The sequence below is a fragment of the Symphalangus syndactylus genome, chromosome 3 (genome assembly GCF_028878055.3).
Source record: "Symphalangus syndactylus isolate Jambi chromosome 3, NHGRI_mSymSyn1-v2.1_pri, whole genome shotgun sequence".
In the NCBI taxonomy this organism is placed as follows: Eukaryota; Metazoa; Chordata; class Mammalia; order Primates; family Hylobatidae; genus Symphalangus; species Symphalangus syndactylus.
In genome coordinates, this window is record NC_072425.2 from 121,674,916 (window position 1) to 121,698,474 (window position 23,559).

General features: G+C 36.3%; 1 long non-coding RNA gene and 1 pseudogene across 1 annotated transcript in view; both read left to right on the top strand.

Annotated features, from left to right (window-relative positions):
• The window catches only part of LOC129479586 (uncharacterized), a 315,981-nt gene extending 292,649 nt beyond the window's left edge, over window positions 1-23,332 (top strand). Inside the window, exon 4 of the long non-coding RNA XR_008656730.2 lies at window positions 23,096-23,332. This is a non-coding gene — a long non-coding RNA (uncharacterized lncRNA). The remainder of the gene's footprint in view (window positions 1-23,095) is intronic.
• On the top strand, window positions 17,072-17,578 carry LOC129479584 (MICOS complex subunit MIC10-like; annotated as a pseudogene).
• Window positions 23,333-23,559: the final 227 nt, after the last annotated feature.

The window sequence follows — 23,559 nt, forward strand, 5'->3', positions numbered from 1 at the left end:
TGCACTCTAATTATTTTTTTAAAGATCTGCTTCTAGTGATGATGAGCATGTTTTCATGTGTTTTTTGGCTGCATAAATGTCTTCTTTTGAGAAGTGTCTGTTCATGTTCTTTGCCCACTTTTTGATGGGGTTGTTTGTTTTTTTCTTGTAAATTTGTTTGAGTTCATTGTAGATTCTGGATATTAGCCCTTTGTCAGATGAGTAGGTTGCAAAAATTTTCTCCCATTCTGTAGGTTGCCTGTTCACTCTGATGGTAGTTTCTTTTGCTGTGCAGAAGCTCTTTAGTTTATTGAGATCCCATTTGTCAATTTTGGCTTTTGTTGCCATTGCTTTTGGTGTTTTAGACATGAAGTCCTTGCCCACGCCTATGTCCTGAATGGTATTGTCTAGGTTTTCTTGTAGGATTTTAATGGTTTTAGGTCTGACATGTAAGTCTTTAATCCATCTTGAATTAATTTTTGTATAAGGTGTAAGGAAGGGATCCAGTTTCAGCTTTCTCCATATGGCTAGCCAGTTTTCCCAGCACCATTTATTAAATAGGGAATCCTTTCCCCATTTCTTGTTTTTGTCAGGTTTGTCAAAGATCAGATAGTTGTAGATATGTGGCATCATTTCTGAGGGCTCTGTTCTGTTCCATTGATTTATGTCTCTGTTGTGGTACCAGTACCATGCTGTTTTGGTTATTGTAGCCTTGTAGTATAGTTTGAAGTCAGGTAGCGTGATGCCTCTAGCTTTGTTCTTTTGGCTTAGGATTGACTTGGTGATGCAGGCTCTTTTTTGGTTCCATATGAACTTTAAAGTAGTTTTTTCCAATTCTGTGAAGAAAGTCATTGGTAGCTTCATGGGGATGGCATTAAATCTATAAATACCATTTGACCCAGCCATCCCATTACTGGGTATATACCCAAAGGACTATAAATCATGCTGCTATAAAGACACATGCACACGTATGTTTATTGCAGCACTATTCACAATAGCAAAGAGTTGGAACCAACCCAAATATCCAACAACGAGAGACTGGATTAAGAAAATGTGGCACATATACACCATGGAATACTATGCAGCCATAAAAAATGATGAGTTCATGTCCTTTGTAGGGACATGGATGAAACTGGAAAACATCATTCTCAGTAAACTATCGCAAGGACAAAAAATCAAACACCGCATGTTCTCACTCATAAGTGGGAATTGAGCAATGAGAACTCATGGACACAGGAAAGGGAACATCACACTCTGGGGACTGTTGTGGGGTGGAGGGAGGGGGGAGGGACAGAGTTAGGAGATATACCTAATGCTAAATGACGAGTTAATGGGTGCAGCAAAACAACATGGCACATGGATACATATGTAACAAACCTGCACATTGTGCACATGTACCCTAAAACCTAAAGTATAATAAGAAAAAAAAAGAAAGTTATTGAAAAAAAAAAAGATCTGCTTCTAGGAAGCCAGAAATTACTATAGTTATACACTAGAAGTAGTCTGATAGATCCTCAGAGTGGGATTCTAGCAATGAACCAGTTTCTAAGAATGTATCACCACTGATTCTACTGAAGTGGTAAGAGAATTACTAATGCTCTCACCTGAGGAGAATTGGGGCAAAATCAGTGTGAAATGGCAGGAGAGTTATTAGTTTTCTCTTTCTGTCTTAACACATTACCACAAATTTAGTGGCTTGAAACAACACAAATTTATTATGTTAGCATTCAATAGTTTAGAAATTCAGCACAGGTCTCATTAGACTCATATCAGGTGTTGAGAAGTCTGTGTTCCTTCTGAAAGCTCTTGGGGATCATTTATTTTCTTGCCATTTCCATCTTTTAAAGGCCACCTCTATTCCTTGGCTTGTGGCTTTCTTCTATCTTCAAAACGAGTAATGTTGTCTGTCTCAGACCATTCTCCCATAGTCACATTTCTGTGTAACCACAACTGGGAAGGATTATCTGCTTTTAAGGACCTATATGATTAGATTGGGTTCAACCCAATAATCCAGAATAATCTTACCATTTATACACACACACACAGACACACACACACACATTCCCTTTTGCCATGTGAACTAACAAATTCGTAGGTTCTAGGGGTTAATAGGTGGACATCTTTTGAGGAATATTATTCTGCCCACCCCAATTGGCTTATAAAAATTATCAGGCATTCAAGAGAGATGAGGACCATGGTACTTAAAGCCTGTGTGGTTTGTGGATTAAATGGCAATAAAGCATTAATAGGAAAAGGATAGGCTTGGGTCAGATAATGAGCAACTTAGTGTAAGATGTGGAAACAACAGATATCTATGGAATTAAAAAAATACAACAGAATCATTGTCTCCTGCAGGTAGATGGGAGATTGAGCTAAAAATTAGACTGGAATCTGATATGATAGACATAGAGTTGAATTCATAGCCCCGACAAGTCTTACATTAAATGTAAAGATGTGATAAAGAGTGAGACACTAAAATATGAGATAGGAACATAAGAGTGGTATTCTTATGTTCTTAGTATTCTTATATTCTTAAATATGAGATAAGAACATCAGATATTCTTTAAAACCTTGGACATCCACATCCCACTAAAATGTCTAGGTCTGCAGGAAGGAGTGGCTGTGTGGCTGCTGGCAGGCCTCGGATGCTTGCTGGCTGTTGGCCAGGGACATCAGTTCCTTGCCACATGGGCCTCTCAGTAGGAAAACTCTCAACATGGCAGCTTACTTGCCCCACATAAACTTTAAAACAACAAATGGTGTTTTAAGCAGCTAAGTTTTGAGAATAATCTGGTATACAACACAAGATAGCAAATATAACACTTGAAAGAAAGCAAATACTCTAGAGGAAGCACCAAAGAACCAAGTGGATATCATGAATTTTCCGGTGAGAGTTAGGCAGCATTTGTCCTTGACTACTCCACCATCTTCAAAATAGTTCAATGAATGGGCTAGTTATGGTGGCAGGGATCAAGACCGGGCACTGGCACAACAGCATGGGCTTCCTCTTACCAAGATTGAGATAGCTGTTGTTAATGATGAATACGTGTCCTGTCAGCATTGGAGACCGACACTGGGCCCTCAGTATGGCATAGTTCCTCGAGGACAGTAACCAGCTATCAGTGGCAAGCTGATTCTGTCAGATGTCTTCACTTAAAAGTAGGAAGTGCTTTGTTTTTACTGAGATTGGTGTGCCTTCTTGGTATGCATTTGTCTTATCTGTATTACCCAGCTTCACTACCCCAGGTTCACACACTGATCATGGGATTTTTATAATATGGCCTTGGGCTAATGGGCCTATTTGAGGAAAGTATAATAATATAGGGCCATGAGACCACTGAATCTATGTTAAACTGCATTGTCTAGAAACTGTTTTCTGTTAGTACATTAGAACAATCTTACAAAAGATACATCTGAATTGGCTGGGCACAGTGGCTCACACCTGTAATCCCAGCACTTTGGGAGGCCGAGGCGGGTGGATCACAAGATCAGGAGTTTGAGACCTGGCTAACATGGTGAAACTCTGTCTCTACTAAAAAAAAAAAAATACAAAAATTAGCCAGACATGGTGGTGTGCACCTGTTATACCAGCTACTCGGGAGGCTGAGGCAGGAGAATTGCTTGAACCTGGGAGGCGGAGACTGCAGTGAGCCAAGATTGAGCTACTACACTCCAGCCTGGGCAAGAGAGCAAGACTCATCTCAAAAAAAAAAAAAAAAAAAGATACATCTGAATTAAGCTTTGGGGGATAAATCCTTGTAGAACTCAAGTGATTTTCTATGAGATAAAGCATATGTTTTAGGCCAACAGCTATTAGATGGTGCTGAATCCTTAATGGGTAGAATAGATGTCTCTCAGAGAAGAAGGTAGGAGTATACCAGTTTCACCAACTTTCATGGCCATTGACCCACTTTGGTAATACTTTCTTTCTTCTGACGATCTGGCTCTGCATGAATAGACTCCTAGTTTTAGGGAAAGGGTGACTCTACCAGCGGACACAAAGTGGCTCCATTAAGCCTACAGGTCTATCTACCATAGACCATTCTGTGCACTCTTATGCTACTCTTAGGCAGGCAAAGAGAAACATTTATAGTCTAGCAGAAGTAATTAACTCATTATATGGAGGCCATAGGATTGCTCCTGTATTATTGGAGTAGGGAGGAATGTGTTTGAAACTGAGGGATTTACTGAGATTCCTCTTCATTCTGTCATGCATGATGATAATTATAGATAAACAATTGTGGCAAGCATGATTGGAAAGGTCATGATGAGCAAGGTGAGGATCTGTGTTATCCCACCAAAGGTGAAAACCTGGCCCTCAGATCGGCACAATTGTTGGCTGAGGATGAGGGTGATCTATAATAGGCACTAGAAAAGGGAGACTGTGAATATCAATTACGGTCTTGGGACCAATTGCTATAGCAGATACTATAATATTGAACACAAGAAAACAGAACATTAGATAAATGTAAGTAATATCTAAGCAATATTCCCAATGACATCACATATAGACATCTTGGAGATTAAAATTTTGGTGGAGACAAAACTATGTGTTTTTTTTAAATCAAATATTGTTTTCTTTTTCCTTTTTCTGAACTCATTCTCTAAATTTCCTGGCAGTTAGGTTGAGTGTCTGAGTTATAGACAATGGGATGTGAGTGAAAGTGATGTACATCTGGCCTTTGATAATAGCTGATGCTTTCATTCAGCCTCTTCTCTGCTCCATTTTGAACTTGAGGGCTACATCTTCTCATTTCATAGCCCAAAAAGTAGAGGAAGTTTCCCCGACTGGTATCAAATTATTGAGTCAACAATAAATTTTGCATTCTAGAGTTAATTTATTACCACAGAATAACATAATCTAACCTACTACTCATTTTAAAAAAAAGGGAGACGTCTCACCTCAATAGATATGCTTAACAGAATGGTCACAGAAAAAAATATAAAATGAGGCAATAGGAAACTGGCCTAAGCAATTATTTCAAAATAAAATGCAAATGACAAAGATATATGATGTAAAAAAAAAGAGCTAATATGTACAGATAATTGATTCAGCGTTTCTAGCAGTGTCTAATGGGGGTTCAGGAGAGAGAATGGAGATAGAAACAGCCAAAGAAAAGAAAAAGAAATCTATGAGCTGAAGACTACCTTAGGGATTTCAAATCAATGGGAAATGACAAATATACTGTATATATTGCATCCTATAGGAAACAAATAGTGGAGTGAAAGGAAAAATCACCCACCTGGCTAGACCTGAGATAAAGGTTCATTTAGATTTCAGAATTGAGTTGTTTATTTTAAGATCATGCAAAAAAATAATGAGGATGCAAAGGAAGTGGGTCTATTAGAAGAGAATAATGGAATAAACCCAGAAAGAAACAGAGATGAGAAACCGTGGTCACTGAGAAAGGAATAGAACATCCAGATTCCTGTGGGATTTCCAGTACATATGAGGTCTAGCTCTACTGTCTTCTATCCTTCTATCTTAAGAGATTTATCTTTACTTCAGTTTCTCCATTTAGGATTCTGTATGTCTTGCAAAAAAAAAAAAAAAGAAAAAAAAGTAATGTTTAGAATAAGCATACACAACGTGTCTCAGTTTAATCCATGTCTAACTCTTTGTTCTTATACCCTGTGACCTTCTACAATTCATTCTTCTTTGCCATTCCTAATACACACCATTTTCCTTGAACACAATGTCCTTTCCCATATGCTTATTTTTATACGTGCTACTGTATTTCTTTATCTTGAAATGTCTTTTTTTATTTTTCTCCATGTAGCAAATTTATCTGTATTCTTTAAAACTTAGATCAATTGTATTCAACCTCTGTGAAACTAAACTTTAGGCAATGCCTTGAAGCAGATTAAATTGTTTCTTTCTTGTATTTCATAATTTCTTGTTCACGCACCTCTAAAACCACTGGATGGCAATATGCCAGTCTTGATACATGTCTGTCTTGCATATCAGACTTCGAGTTCTTGAATGCAAAGTCTGTACCTTGTTCATTGATGTATACTCAGTGCCTACTAAAATATCTGGCATTTAATGCATGCTTGATAAATGAGCAACCAAGATATTTTCCAGATTTAATTAATTAGCAAGTTAACTGTTCACTTTCAGTTACCTGACTTTATTTTATTCAGTAATGACCTATTGAATCTGGAAATGATTGCCATTTAAGTTCATGAGACCACTGAAATTGTAAAATGATTTTACATTTATTTTATGTTAATTCATTTATTTATTTAGCTTGATAAACTCAGGGAAGAATTTGGGGTCAGGAGAGCTGAGAGGATCATTAATTCAACAACCTCCAAGGCATATGACGGCCCTCAAGGCAGTTGAAGAGCTACTAGTTTCACCAACTGCTTCTCAAAGAGTCTGCCAAGTAGTCCATGTACTGTGGAGAAAGCAATTGGGCCCCATATGACATCTGTGATTTCAGGTGGTCAATAGTGTTTCCTTGTGCCAGACTAGGAACAAAGATATTTATTATTTTCTGCCGTGTTTGAACAAAAACCGCATAATTTAAATCTTTATTTTTTGTCACTCAAAACAACAGGCCCAGTTGCATTGCCTCCATGCAAATAATAATGAAGAGAAAATTGTAGATGGCATGTGTATCTATTTTTGAGGTGACTAAGGGCACTGCCTAGTTTTGCATTTCCTGGCAAATTTAACCTGTAGTAGAGATATTGTCACAGTTAACAGTTCATGAAAATGTAAACTAATCACAAACACACACGTGCACACACACAAAATATAACCTGTCTGGCTTGAATCTTACATGATCTTACTACAACAACATTTTTTACATGGGAGCAGCACTTATTGCAGGTCTTTATTTGTCCTAAAAATAAAAGGCTGATTAAAATAATACAGAATTCTGATTCCCTTTACTAAACGTAATATGTAATATTTTGTTTACAGTATTTTGTATTTTTTTCATAGTATTTCTAGAGTATTGCTGCAAATGTAAACATATAGGGCCAAATTGCATTCCCAATCAATTCAACTTGCTATTTTGAATTGGGCTTTCCAAATAGACTGTTTACCCACTTATGGCTCAGTTTTAAAGAAAAGAGAAGAATGATGATGAGAACTGTAAATTTGGAGTTTCGTTGAGCTCTAAAACTAAAATTACTTTGCATGCTTCTCTTTTCACTCATCAAACGAGGTACAGTTGCAATTTATTTTCAAAGAAGATGAGCCTTTATTATTTTATCTCCATTTTTCCATAACTTGCATACAGTGACATTCACTCACCTGGGGGCACAATTCTTGATTTTGGCAAAAGCACGCATTTGTGTAGCCACGAACACAATCAAAATATAAAATAGTTTAATTTCATCACCCCAAAAATTCATTCATGCTCCCTTGCAACCAAATCGTAACCCCACCCCAGTATATGGAAGGCACTTATTCATTTTTCCATTCCTATACTTTTGTCTTTTCCAGTATGTAATATAGATGAAGTTATTTTAGTATGAAACCTTTCCATTCTGCCTTCTTGTACTTAGTATAATGAATGTGAGATTCATCCATGCTGCAGAGTACAACAAAAGTTTAGTTCTTTTCATTGCTGACTAGTATCCCATTGTACGGATGCATCAGTTTGTTTATCCATTCACTATTTAGGATATTTAGAGCGTTTCTGGTTTTGGCTAGTTATGACTAACACCACTATAAACATTTGCATATAAGATAGTGTGTGAATAAAAGTGTTTCTTTCTCTTGGGTAAATACTTAGAGAAGTTGGATTGCTCAGTTGTAGTTCAGGTATATGTTTAACTTTATAAGAAACTGCCTTACTAGGCATGTGCCACCAGAGCCTCTTTGCCTGGTCCCAGTCGTTTTGGTGAGCATCCAGTGGAGGTTCATGAAGAAGAGCTTGTGAATGTGAGTAAAGTACTCCTGTGTCTGTGGCTCCCAGAGAGCCACATGATGATGTGACATCATGCTCTTAATGAGCCTCTTCTTGCCCTTTAGGAATCTGGGGAACATGGAGCTGAATCCTTACTGGTTTGTCGCCCAACTGGCATGTCTTCCTCTAGTGTTCCGCCAAGTAATCCTGGGCTCATGTCCTGACTCATCCAGGGAACTTCTATCTTTCATCAGATTTTAGTCTATTTGATTGCCATGTAACACCAGTTTTCTGATGGGTTCAAGAAAACTTGTGATATTTTTTGTTTTCTTGTGGTCAGAATAAAAGCAATGCCTTTTCCAGTTTCCTCCATCCTCAGTGGGAGTTTAGCTGTGCTGAGGTTTTTAATGAGACCACATTACAATTTCTGATGCTCTCAAGCACAATTGCCTTTAAATAAACAGTCTTGAGGTAAATGAGCTACTCAGTGAAGGTGAGCTTTGGCAGAAATGTCTTGAAATTTTTAAATGCAAATTTATCTCTTCCATTTTAACCATTGTGGAGTCCTGAAGAAATATCCTCTGATGTTAACTTTGAGCTTTGTAAAATAATATAAAATGATAAGGAAAGAAGAATTGCTACTATGATCATTATATATTCAAATCATGGACAGAGCTGGATATTAAAATGAATACATGTTTGTACTAATTAACCAGTAAGCTTTTTTCAGAAAGCTAGAGAGGAAAACCCATCCTTTTACCAAACTAAACTTGTTGCCTTTTCCTGAAGTTTTCAGTTGCATATGAATGCTTACTTTTCCTTTCCTTCTATTATTGTTTACCAGATTAGGCATCCATGCTTTGCTGGTGAACTTACACGTATTCCTTAAGACACAAACTATTTTTTTAAATCTTACCTTTTTCCTTAACAGAAGCATAGTGGCAGATGTTATGAGTTATCTGGTATGGTTTGGACATTTGTCTCCACCAAATCTCACATTAAAATTTCTTCCCCAAAGTTGGAGATGGGTCCTGGTGAAAGGTGTTTGGGTCACGGGGGTGGATCCCCACTTTTCCTGTCTCTTGCCATGTGATCTTTACGCACTGGCTGTCCTTCACCTTGTGCCATGAACAGAAGCAGTCCGAGACCCTCATCAGATGCAGGTGCTGGTGCCGTGGTTCCTGTATAGTCAGCAGAATCATGAGCCAAATAAACCTATTTTCATTATAAATTACCCAGATTTAGGCTTTCTTGCATAGCAACATAAACAGAGGAAGGGATGATCTATGCTTTATTCTCTCTGCCTTTCTTTCTTGATAGGAGAACTCACTATTGTACTTAGTGTTTCATTTTCTCTAAATACTCCCAGACACCTCTTGGATAAAGATCAATCTCTCTAACTGGGAATATGATGGTCCCCACGATCTATTTCCATCTCAGCCCTCCAATCTCATTGCTCATCATTCCCTGACTCAAATACCAAATGGCTAGTGGCACCCTTTCCAAACCATGTTGTTTCTCTTTTTAATGTCTTGCCTCATAACACATGCATTTTCTGCAAAGTCTACTCCTTACCCATTATTGAACATATTTTAAATTTCAGATCTGAAGGCACCTCCTCCAGGAAGCCTTGCCTGATTCTCCATGGGCTGTTATGTGCACCTTGAATATACCCTCTTTATCATCCTTGTTGTAACACGCATTATAGACTAATCATCTTTTTTCTTCTCTTTCTTTGTTTACTGAGCTTCTTGAATAAAAAGATTGTCTCATTCACCATTATGTTTTTTGCACAATGCCTGACACATTCAATATATTTTTCACTTTTGATGTTTCACTTAAAGGCTAGTGCTTTTCCTGAGTGAAAAGTCAATGAATTAAGAGATTTAAAAAAAGAAGCCACAGGATGAGAGAAAATATTTGCAAAACACATACCTGAAAAAGGACTATTATCCAAAATGTACAAAGAAGTCTTAAAATTCAAAAATAGTAAGCAAACAACCCAATAAATAAATGGGCAAAAGATCTGAAGAGACATCTCATCAAAGAAGATAAGCAGATGGCAAGCAAAACAAAGATAAATAGATGTTCCACATTATATGCCATTAGGAAACTGAAAATTCAAACAATGAGACACCTCTACACACCTATTAGAATGACTTAAATTCAGAACACTGACAACACCATATACTGACAAGAATGTAGAGCGAAAGGAACTTCCACTCATTGCTGGTGATTGCAAAATAGTACAGCTGCTTTGGAAGACTGGAATTTTCTTACAAAGCTAAACAGAGTTTTACCACATGATCCAGCAATTCACTCTGTGATATTTACCCAAATGACGTAAAATTTATGCCCACACAATGACCTGCACATGAAAATTTATAGCAGCTGTATTTATAATTGCCAAAAAAATGGAAGCAACCAAGATGTCTTTCAATAAGTGAATGAATAAATAACCTGTTATATATACAGGCAATGGACTATTATTTAGCACTAAAGAGAAAGGAGTTATCAAGCCATAAAAGGACATAGATAAAACCTAAGTGTCTATTACTAAGTGAAAGAAGGCAATGTGAAAGCTCTACATACTATATGATTGTAACTATGTGATATTCTGGGAAAGAGAAAACTGTATAGAGACAGTAAAAAAATAAAATAAAATAAGTGATTGCCGAGTGTGTGGGGGTATGGGGAGAGAAGAAGGCAGAAATAAATAGGTGGAACACAGAGGATTAGGGGGACAGTGAAATTATTCTCTGTGGTATTATAAGGGTGGATACATGTCATTATACATTTGTCCAAACCCATAGAATGTACATCACTAGTGACTTCTAATGCAAACTATAGAACTTATTTAATAAAATGTATCAATATTGCTTAATCACATATAATAAATGCACTACATTAATGCAATATATTAATAATAGGGGAAACTGTGTATGTTGTGGGGTGGGAGGTTATAAACACTTTGTGCTTTCTCTTCCATTTTTCTGTAGACCCATAACTTTTCTCAAAAATAAGCTGTATTAACTTAAACGAATGCATGCAATTTGTAGGGCATTAGGTATCTTCTTGAAGACTCTGAAAATAGGCTTAGAAAATGATTTGAAGAAAAATATCTGAGGTATACTGGAGAGACATCGATGGCTTGAGACTGGCTGCAGTTTGAAATGTGAATGCAGGGAACAGTCATGCATCTTGAGGGAAGACAAGATCATGATTCAAGCCATATATGTTGCCATGACACAGTCCATGTTTTGTAAAATTTGATTCCATGTGCCTATTGAAGGACTGGTTAAGTTGAGATGAATTCTGAGGGAGAGAATATCAAACAGCTAATTCAGTAGACTTCTCATGATTTATAGCCATAAAGTCTTTCATTATTCAATTCCTACTGAACTCTAAAAATAACCTAGTGTTGCATGTAGGACAAATATTATTAATACCATTTTACAGATGAAGAGACTGAGGCTTAGAAAAATTAAAGTTGCAATAGGACTGAAAACAGGTTTTCTAGTTTCCATATCCTCCAACTGACTCATTTCTGCCCCTTTATCAATATGATATGTATATATCTGTGTCTCTTTGCACTGGATATTTTATTATAATTTATCATCTTCTCACCTTTGCTCCAGTGTATAATGGGAATTCACATTTTCAATGTCCTCCTCTTCTTCCTCTTTCTTTTCTTTTTTTAAATATAATAATGGTGATTTTAAAATATGACAGAATTGAGACCAAGCATATAATTCATATTAATAAATATTAATGTGCTTGACTTACTTAATACAAAAATGATTTTAAATTTAGTTCACAAAGTATAGTCCAACATAGTTCTACTTTTTTATCTACACCACTGCATTGCATTTCAAGTATGCTTGTCTTAGATATACTCAGGAATATTTGACTATATATTTATTGGGCCATGCCAATTGTCTTTATGTATATAAAATTTTTATGTCTAATTGAAACAAAATTTGGTAATCAGTCAAAATAGATTCAAATTTATACAGAGTTTTATAAGAGTTGATATATGACTTTATCATATAGAGAATGGCAAAGCATTTGACTGAGGCCAATGCTTTTAACAAAGGGGTATGGAAAGAATTAGGAGAGATGCTAGAAACTAACAAGGGTTAACTAGCATTGGTAAATATGTTACATGTACAGTAGCAATGTTAAAAAATCCATAAACAAATAGAGACACACTGGCTCAAACATTTTTATTTGAATTGTATTCTCCAGAGAAACTTGAAGTCAAGTTCATTTACCTGATAAATGTATCTTTACAATGTATTTGTAAGGGTAGCTGTTTTAATGCAAACCACTTATGTATACAAACCATTCATATTTGTAATATAAGTTTTAATTATAGGTTTAGTTAAACTGAAATGTCTATGCAGAATATAAAATTACACTAATGTGCTCACTATTTTTATGTTGATTGTTAAAATTATTTTACACCAGAGATTTGTTACATTTAACAGGACTGGAATTATAGTATATCAATTAAGCATATTACCCAGTAATTAAACGGAACAGATAATTGAATTACCGTGTTTATTGCTTTAGGGAAATACTTTGTGAAAACCAAGATAATATTCTACCTTGAAAGTCTAGCACCACACAGCATGCACTTTTGTGGTGCGTGTTGTGAGAATTACGTCTCCTATTACTTGTAGTTTTGCGTGCCTCCATATTTTTCCACTATGACTCTCTTGTGTATTCCATTATGAGTTAAATTAACTAGTATACAGCTTCACAACCATTACTAAAATATTGGAAATCTAAAGCTCTACTCTAACTTTCAAATCCCTTTACTGCTCCTCATACTGACTCTTCTCTCAGCAACCAATGACATTGATACAGAGGAAAGGAGGAGTCCTGAACACTCCAGACCCAGCTCAAATACTAGTCCTAGATGGACTGGCAAATCATAAACTCCCAGACTGAAATTTTTTCATTATTCATTCTCTCACTTGTTCATTCATCCCAAAAATATTTACTGAGCATTTACCGTGTGTAAGGCACTGATATGAGCATTGGGGATTAACCAGTAATCAAAACCTACTGAATCCCGGCCTTCATTGGAGCTTATCTACGAGTTAGAGGATGATAGAGATAAATAAATTAATTAATTAAAGTTACAGTATAAGTCATGAGTGCTATGAAGGGAAATACAGAGAGTAAGAGGGATAGAGAGAAGAGAATTATGTTGTACATAGATTGCTCAGGGAAGGCATCACTAACTGGGTCACATACCGTTAGAGAGAAAAGTGTTAAAGAGTGTTATATACTTCTTCAATAAATATGAATCAGGCAGAAAGAACCACATGAGCAAAGACTTTAGAGAGGAAGAGTGTTCTGGGTAAGCAAGAGGAGCTGCAAGAATGCCCATGGACCTGGAGTAGAGTAAATGATAGGAAAAGTAGCAGGAGGTAACTACAGAGAATAAGTGGGATGGTAGATCATTAGCGACTTGTAAGTGACAGTTGAAATGTTCGGAATTTGGGTAAAAATTAGAAATCCACTTGTGGATCTTTATTATAGATGAGAAATGTGTCTTATCATGAAATGTATCTTCTAGAAGTATCTCTGTTTGCTCAAGATAAAAGGGTTTATGACTGACACATAAATGAAAGTTTGGAAATGCTTAGTGGTTAATGACTCAGCCACAAAGAATGCTGTTACTGTTGGTACATTCGACCAGATAAACAGCATGCTTCAAAAGAATGTATAAAACAAGAAAGCACATGGCTGAAGATCACAGGGATAAAGGAAAGTCAGGATTAGAGCAGCCATTAAGAGTTACAGAATTGGACGAATTGGGGCAGTAATTGTTACTCAGCTAAGTAAATGGAAGAGCAATTTTGGAAAAGGACAACTGCAGAAAATTTGTCAAAGCAAGATGGTTTTATTGATTTACCTTTATGCTTACCAACCTCAGAAGAAGAATGTGTTGAACAGAATGCAGTTATATATATCTCTGGATTTTAAAAACAAAAATTCAGTCTACTTAAAAGATCCTTGAAGTAGAGTTTTATTTGATCCTGGAGATCATTTGGTCTGCTGATTCTTGACCTTGGCAGTATTTTAGATTCATCTAGAAAGATTTTTAAAAATACTGATGCCCACCAGGTACGGTGGCACATGCCTGTAATCCTAGCACTTTGGGAGGCTGAGACGGGTGGATTACCTGTGGTCAGAAGTTTGAGACCAGCCTGGCCAACATGGTGAAACCCCGCCTCTACTAAAAATACAAAAAATTTAGCTGAGCATGGTGGCAGGTGCCTGTAATCCCAGCTACTCAGGAGGCTGGGGCAGGAGAATCGCTTGAATCCAGGAGGTGGAGGTTGCAGCGATCTGAGATCATGCTATTGCACTCTAGCCTGGGCAACAAGAGCAAAATTACATCTCAAAAATAATAATAATAGTAGATTGATGCCCAAGCCCAATTCTGCCTCTATTAAATCAGAATCTCTGGGATATAAAGCCCTGACGGTATATTTGATTAACTTTCTCATTTATCCTATTGTGAAGGCAGATTTTAGGACCACGAACACATTTCTTACCTATTGCTCCTAGCTCCATATTCCAGAGATTCTCATGGAAAGACTGTCAGAATCTCTTCATAAATTTTAAGATACAGTTTTTGGTAGCCTCCCTAGACTTATTTAAATCAGTATCTCTTATTAGGGATTCAGGTTTGTGTATTTCTAAAACATTTTCCAGGTGATTCTCACATAAATACCTATTAAGCTGCTATCCTACTCCAGGCTGAGTAACTGAAGCTGGAGGCATTCAAATTGTGCTGGAACATTTCCAGTGGTATTGCACTATTTCACAAGTTAGCCTATTTTAATTGATATTTTTAGTTCTGATACTGAATCAACATTCACCTCATTGTAAATACTATTCTTTAGTCATTTTTCTGTCCCATGGGGTTAGACGGAACAGATTGTCTTCCTTATAACAAGCTTCATATATTTGAGATTCTCCCAAGCCTCTTTTTCTCCAAGTATAATATTCTTAATTACCATAATTATGTTTCCTAAGGCATTGTTTTTAGACCTTGTGTTTACCTGTTCTTTAACTCATTCCCCATTGTCAATATTTATTCCTGACAATATTCTTCTGTTAAGGTGACTGGAACAAACATTGATTTATTTTCACAGTCACATCAGTTGAATTTGTATTCAACTTAAACTACCATCCGTGTTTTTCCTTATAGGAATTGTCGAACTGTCGTTAATTCAGGTTTTTACTGCACCCTCTTATATATGACCATATTCTTTATTTAAAAATAGGCAGGTTTAAATCTTACACCACTTAATAAATGTTTCAAACCCAAATTTGTATCCAATAGAAAAGATACTCCAGGGAGGCCCTACATGGGAGATATAAAAAGGAGAAGAAAATATATTTTAAATAATTTGACACCATATCCAAAACAGTTGAATTTGGGAACTAGTGAGACAGTATCTGGAGACTGGATGTTCTGCTTCGGCCTAGTGTATAGAAATTTTGAAACAGTACCACTCTCAACCTCATAAAGAGAGAAACTTATATGAGCTACAGAATCACAAAGCCAGTGTGAGCTAGCATGGCAGTATAGAATTCCTGGGATCTCTTGACACAAGTGTCGTTTATACTTACTTCCAGACTCTTTTTTATGACCCTAAGAAATGACACTGAGTACATATAATAAGACTGAAGGTAAGGTGGGAGATCAGAGAGGTGCAGAAGTAGAGGAGGATGTGGAGGCTTTATATTGTATCACCTTGGCCAGAGTAAATTACATTTCCTTGAGTTACTGTTACTGTTTCCAGTTAAAGAGGGTGGCAGGAGGTATTATTGGGAGATTAAGAGAGAGGAAGAAAGTCAGCAGTCGTTTTGCAGCTCACCCACATTATTATTAGGCTAATTTACCTTTGCAGTAGGAAGTTTCCTTATTTTTCCCTGGATCCTTCAGCTTCTCTGACCCTGGGCCAGGTGTGTACTTAGCTTTGGGAAGAATGGCCCAGCTTCTGTAGGACACTCAAATCATCATGTTCAAAAGCAACAAAAATGGACAGGGTTTTAGTTTATCCTATTGAGACTCTGGACTGTGGTTGGGATTCCAACATGTTCTTGATCTCTCTACTTTTCATCTGTCTTCCCTTCCCAACTGCTTGGCCAATAGATTTCCAGCTCCAGCATTTGATGCAAAGACAAAATCTCCCACAGTGGATAAAGGTCACATTCCTGTAATGAATCTGGATTTATGTATTCGTGGTTCTATTTATCTGTTTGAACCCTGATAGATACAGGAGGGACCAGTCTGTATTTCAGGAAAAGCAGGAAACCCACCCCTTGCACATTGTATTGTCTCATATGGAACTAAGTGAGGGGCATAAAACAATGTCATATACAGGGGAAAAATAGCTATTGCTGCTGAGGAAAAGGTAGGATAAAGAACCCCCCTCACCTCAGAAAGACAATTTGAGCTCTCCTACTGGGGAGAAACAGAAAACTCTTTCAGAAAAGCTCCACCATAGATACAAAACAAGATTTGCCTGCCTTTTGGAAAAGCAGCAAGAATTCCAAAAATTCCCTAATTCTAAGACCCAGACACATGTAGCTCATTTAAGATTGTGGTTGGACAATAACACACAGACCTCTTCAGCCTCTCACCACTAACCTTCCAAGCTTTTATTACGTAGTAAATGGAATCTATTGCTCTTGGAGGGACAGAGCTTCAAGAGAGAATCCTATATGGCACAGATGTTCAGGGCTAGCTAAAAGCTGAAGGTGGACCACAGCAAAAACCAAACCTGTTAGCTCCCCAGCTCCCAGTACAAGAAAATCTTTAGTGAAATTTGAAGCCTACATTGCACTGAAGGTAACCATAGCAATCACAAACCCAAACTCAGCTCAAATCCTGACAAGATTGACTTAACACTCCTACAAACTGCATATAGAATAGTATTTGCAGGTGTTAATACTGTTTGCTTCAGTCTATATTCTTCTGCACATTATATAAGGTATTTGATTTCAAAAATTATAAAATTCAAATAAAGGAAGATAAAATAACCATTTTTTTATAGAGAAAGAATTCAAAAAACTCAGGGAGTATATTATAGTGGCTACATTTAATTAGGAGTTTTATACTCCCTATGGTTAATATTTTTAAAGGATTTAGTTAAAAGATGGACAGAGAGGGGTCGGAGCGCAGGGTCCGGCCGAGAGGAAAGCTGGAGGCATGGGTGGGGAACATGTGGGAGTCGGAGCTCGGCAGGAAGTGGGACCCAGGTGCCTGGCGGATACGGTCGTGAAGATAGGTACTGGTTTTGGATTAGGAATTGTTTTCTCACTTACCTTCTTTAAAAGAAGAATGTGGCCATTAGCCTTCGGTTCTGGCATGGGATTAGGAAAGGCTTATTCCAACTGTCAGCATGATTTCCAGGCTCTATATCTTCTACACGGAAAATATGTCAAAGAGCAGGAACAGTGACTTCACCTGAGAACATCCCAGCGGGAGGACAAGATAAATCATGTTTATTCCTCAGGAATACTGAAGTGCCCTGGAGTAAGCTGCCATTCTTCTGTAACAATGTTATCAGTAATACTTTAAACTCCAGCACCTAGTTATGTATTTGAAACCAAGTCTGTTTCTTGTTTTGTATTGTCTCTCTGGAAGTTGTAAGGAGGTGGTCTTAAATAAATTAAGCAAAAATAGGAAAAAAAAAAAAGATGGACAGCATATATGTATAGATTGAGAAGTTCTGTATGATAATAGAAACAATTTGACTAGGTAAAATTGTAATATAATAATTAAAAAAAATCACAGATGCAGAAACCCTTAGGCTCATGAGTAGATTCAACAGAATTAAAGAAGAAATTAGCAAGCTTGAAGAAATATTTTTTTAATTAAACAAGTTGAAATACAAAGAGAAAAGCATATTAAAATTGGCCACAGTGTATGAATCTATAAAATAATGCTGAGAAGGCAGCCAGACAATAGACACTACCAAATCAAAATTATAACAGACTATTTGTCAGAAACTATGCAAGACAGAAGACAATGGAGTGACACCTTTAAACTGTTGAAAGGAAAAAGCAAACACACAAAACAAAAAAATAAGCAAAACCTGTTAACCCAGAATTCTATACCAGTGAAGATATTTTTGAAACATTAAAGTGGAAATTAAAATTTGTTCAGACAAACAAGAGCTGAGAAAATGTATTGCACCATAAGAAATATTCAAGGTATTTCTTCAGACAGAATGAACTTGTGGTAAGTTACATATGTTTATTGGATACCACAGAGCAATCACTAAAATTAAAAAAAAAGGCTGGGCGCAGTGGCTCATGCCTGTAATCCCAGCACTTTGGGAGGCTGAGGTGGGCGGATCACGAGGTCAGGAGATCGAGACCATCCTGGCTAACACGGTGAAACCCCGTCTCTACTAAAAATACAAAAAAATTAGCCGGGCGTGTTGGCGGGCGCCTGTAGTCCCAGCTACTCAGGAGGCTGAGGCAGGAGAATGGCATGAACCCGGGAGGCGGAGCTTGCAGTGAGCTGAAATCGCTTCACTGCACTCCAGCCTGGACGACAGAGCGAGACTCCGTCTCTAAAAATGAAATGAAGTGAAATGAAATAAAATGTGATGTAACAAATAAGCTAAGAGTGGACGTAAAATGGAATCACTAATAAATTGATATTAATCACAAATCATAAAAAAATTGAAGGAAAAAGCAAAGGGCGGAAGGAACAAATATCAAGCAACTAGGAGTATAGTACATTTTAATAAAAATTACATCAATTATATTAAATGTAAATGGTATTCAGTATCATCAAAAGATAATTTTTTAAATTAAAAAGAAACAATTGTATGCTAGTGGTAAGAAATATGCTTTAAATATTTTAAATATAAAGACAGGTGAAAGGTAAAATAATGAGGAAAGATATACCTTGCAAAATATTAATATTGAACCAAGTAGACTTTGGAAGAAGGAATTCTACCAAGCAGAAAAGTTATTGTACATAATAATGAAGAAATTAATTTACTAAGAATTATATAACAACCCTAAATATCTGTGCATGTAACAATCACACATCAAAGTGCATGCAGCAAAACTATTAGAACTGACAGAGAAAATCTACAAGCCCTCAATTACTGTTGTATATTTCAGCATTAATTTCTCAACAGTTAATAAAACAAAGAGAAAAATCACTGAGAATACAGAAGACCGAACAATACTATGAAATGCCTTGACCTAATTGACATTTATAGAGTAGTTCACCCCAAACAGCAGAAAATATATTCTTTCTAAGCACACATGGAATATTCATTTAGACGGGCCATATCCTTGTCCGTAAAATAAATTTTCACAAAGTATAAGAAATCAAAATCATACAAAGTACTTTTGTGAGCAAAATGGAATTGATAGGAATTAATGAAAACATACATTGATAACTCTCAAATATTTGAAAATTAAACAATATTTTTACATAGCCTGTGAGTCATAGAGAAAATCAAAGGGAAAATAGAAAATATTTTAGATTCAATTATATTGAAAATGAAATATATAAAAAATTACAGCACATACTCAAAACAGGGCCAAGAAGGAAATATACCATTAAATTCTGTATCAGAAAACAAGAAAGATCTCAGTGATCTAATCTTCCACCGTGAGAAAGTAGAAAAGAAGTGAAACCTAAATGCCAAGCAAGTGTTAAGAAAAAAAAATACAGTTAAATGCAAGAATCAATGAAATAGAAAATAAAAAACAATAGAGCAAATCAATAAAACAAAAAGTAGGTTCTGATAGGAGCAGTGACCCTTATACATTTGCAACCAAACTGAAAAAAGAGAAGGCAAAACAAACATTAATCAGTAATGAAAATAAAATGTCACTACTGACATTAAAATTATGCTAAGCAAGAGTGTAATTGAATGTAACTCAAAGGATAAATGCTTGAGGTGGCGGATACCCTGTTCTCCATAATGTGCTTATTTCACATTGCATGCCTTTATCAAAACATCATGTCTACTCCATAAATGTATGTACTTACTATGTACCCACAAACATTAAAATTTAAAAAATTATACTAAGTGAAAGTTGTAAAGAATTGCATTCCAGAAAATTTGACAATTTTGATAAAATGCATAAATTACTTGGAAAGCAAAGGCTTTCCAGCTACATCTATGCTGCTGCAAAGAAACACGTCTACAAAAGATTTTCTTCTTTTTTATGGCTGCATAGTATTCCATGGTGTGTATGTATCACATTTTCTTTATCCAATCCACCATTGATGGCCACCTAAGTTGATTCCATGTCTTTGCTATTGTGAGTCACACAGTGATGAACATACAAGTGTATGTGTCTTTACGATGAATGGCTTCTGCACAGCACAAGAAACTGTCAACAGAGTATACAGACAAGCCACAGAATGGAAGAAAATACTAGCAAACTGCATCTGACAAAGGTTTAATATACAGAATCTATAAGGAACTTAAACAAATCAACAAGCAAAAATCAAATACTTCCTTAAAAAATGGGCAAAGGACATGAACAGATACTTCTCAGAAGAAAACATACAAGCGGCCAACAAACATAAGAGAAAATAGTCATCACTAATCATCAGAGAAATGCAAATCAAAACCACAATGAGATACCATCTCACACCAGACAAAATGGCTATTATGAAAAAGTCAAGCAGGCTGGGCATGGTGGCTCATGCCTGTAAACCCAACACTTTGGGAGGGCGAGGCAGGTGGATCACTTGAAATCAGGAGTTCAAGACCAGCCTGGCCAACATAGTGAAATCCAGTCTGTACTAAAAATACCAACATTAGCCAGGCGTGGTGGTGCACACCTGTAATCCCAGCTACTCCGGAGGCTGAGGCAGGAAAAACACTTGAACCCAGGAGGCAGAGCTTGCAGTGAGCTGAGATTGCACCACTGCACTCCAGTCTGGGCAACAGAGTGAGTAAGACTCCATCTCAAAAAAATAAAAAACTTAAAAAATATTTTAAGTCAAATCATAACAGATGCTGGTGAGGTTATGAAGAAAAGGAAATGCTTATACATTGTTGATGGGAAGGTAAATTAGTCTAGCCACTATGGAAACGAGTTTGGAGATTTCTCAAAGAACTTAAAACAGAACTACCATTTGCCCCAGTAGTCCATTATGGAGTATGTGCCCAAAGGAAATTAATCATTCTCCATATTTAGAATGGCCTTCCTGAAACCCTGTACCCCTTACATTCCTAACTCATATGTGCTTGAGATTGATTACTGCCTATAATTTTGACATGCCCAGTCTACTGCAAAAGTTAGCATCATGCTTCACTGGTCATATTTTCATTGATCTTTCTAATGGGGATGTAGATGAAAGGACAATTCAAAATGATGTGTAAGAAGATGGGCAAAGAACCAAGAGGTATATGGGTGTGGGGAGTACCAAAACAATTTATCAGATAATTCGTGTGTCATTTTGGAGGCTGCCAAGTTTGTTGTTGTTGTTGTTGTTGTTTGTTTTTTGTTTTTTACTAGCAACATTTGAACATTTGAATTAGTGGAAACGGTTAATTAATTCTGAATATTAGAGAGGATTCAGAGACCAAGAAACTGATTCAGAGTCACCTATAATAATGTGATAATTGCAGCAGTATTTCTAGACAAATAAATGTAAGAAAATGTATGTAGAGAGACAAAGGTGATTTTGAAGATTGAATGAGTAGAAAGGGCGTGGGAGTCATAAAGAAATGGTGAAGAAGTACATAAGCCAAGCTAGTGTATGGAAAGCAAGAGAAGTCTGCTAATGAATCATTGCTACCATTTATTGAAATGTAGGTGTGGCCAACTTAACAGTGTTAAGCACTGTGATAAATGCTCTCTAATGCATGACCGCATTTAATTTAATTTTTAAAGGAAACTATATGAAGTAGATTGTACTCTGACGTCCATTTAATACAGTTAAAAGACCTGGCTTAGGATGGTCAATGATAAAATCACACAGCTAGGAAATAGCACAGTTATGATTCAAACTCATTTTTTTTCCTGCTCTTGTGGCTTAGCTTTAAAACTAAAATGCTACGCTGTTTCTTAACAATGGCAAGTCCTAAAGACACTGAGAAAAGCCATGGTCAACTTCAAGAGAGTTTTTCTCAAGTTGGCACCAAGGAAAGAAATCAGATTGAATGCTGATAAAATAATTCAGTGTTGCAGAACATAATATACTGAGTAAGACAGTATGTTCTGGAGTCAAACACCCAGATTCAAAACCCACCTCCCACACTAATTAACCACATGACTTTGGACAAATTAATGTCTTTAAGTTTCTTTAAATTTCTCCTCTGTAAAATGAGGTTAATTGGCAGCATCAAACTATAAGATGAATGGTGACTATGAAATCAATTAAAACAGGAAATCACTCTGGCACCTAGAAAACCTAATGGATTGTAAACTACTTATTTGAGAGTGAGGAGGTTACAATGCTGAAAAGAGGAGGTACCAAAAAGAAAAAGCCCATTTAAAGAAACCATATATTCAAGCGAACTTTTTTTATTGGCTATTTTTTTAAAGTATGGATGTCATCTAAAATATAACTGTAAACAAATAGAAAAAGTATCAATAGAAAATAAAAAGTAGAGTAAAGATTCAAAAGGAAGAGTAACAGGAATTTGTGGGTGATGAAACGGTGCAATCTGTATTGAGAAGGCCTGGCAGTATGAGATTGATGGCCCAGGAAAAGAATTGTTCTTGGAAAGATGGAAGTTGAATTTGGAAAAATAAACAGCTTTTTTCTGAAACAGGAAAAAATTTAGGATAGCTGATGGCTCAGAATGTTTTGAATATAATATAGACATATGGATAATTTGGGGGCAAATAACAGAGCTAAGCTTGCAAATAATCTAATTATTTTAGGAAAGTAGTCTGTGGGATAGTCAGCTGGGTGTGAAGAGTTGCTTTGGAGCAGCCCTTTGAATGAAAGCTTCTTCTATTTGCAGTGAAAGTCAATTTGTAGTTATCAGGAATGTAATTCCAGGTAGCTTTGGGATCCTCATTATAAGCTTCCTTAAAACTGCTTTGATTGGATCGCACAGAAGTAACTGCTCTACAAAAAAAATAGCCCTTCTATAAAAATCCATTCTCCTGAGGAACCAGCCCCATCTGTCAGCCAGTTGTAGCCTTAAACTTACTATCCACTTTTGTGGGAGTCTTCTAACTTTTTTCTTTCTTTCTCTGTTTCTTTCTAGTTTGATATTTCAAAATTATAGAGAAGTTACAGGAATGAAACAAGAAATTCCTATACACCTGCCTAGATTCACCAACGATTGACATTTCGTCATTTGTTTTCCTTCTCTTTTTCTCTTTTATTTCACACAAAATATGCATATATAAGAATTTTAAAAACAATTTCAGAGTAAGAGGAAGTTGGAGACATAACAGCCCTGACATTTAGATGCAATTACTTTTGCATCTATTTCCTGAGATTAGAGAGACACCCTTATAAAACTAAAGAACAGTTATGAAAATTAGGAAACTTAACATAGATACATTATCTAAACAACATTCCATATGCAAATTTTATTGGTTATCACAATAATGTGTTTATAGCTTGACTTTTTTTTTCTATAAGATGTATGGTGGCTATTAAATCAATTAAAACAGGAACTCATGCTGGCACCTAGCAAACACAGTGGCTCAAAAACTACTTATT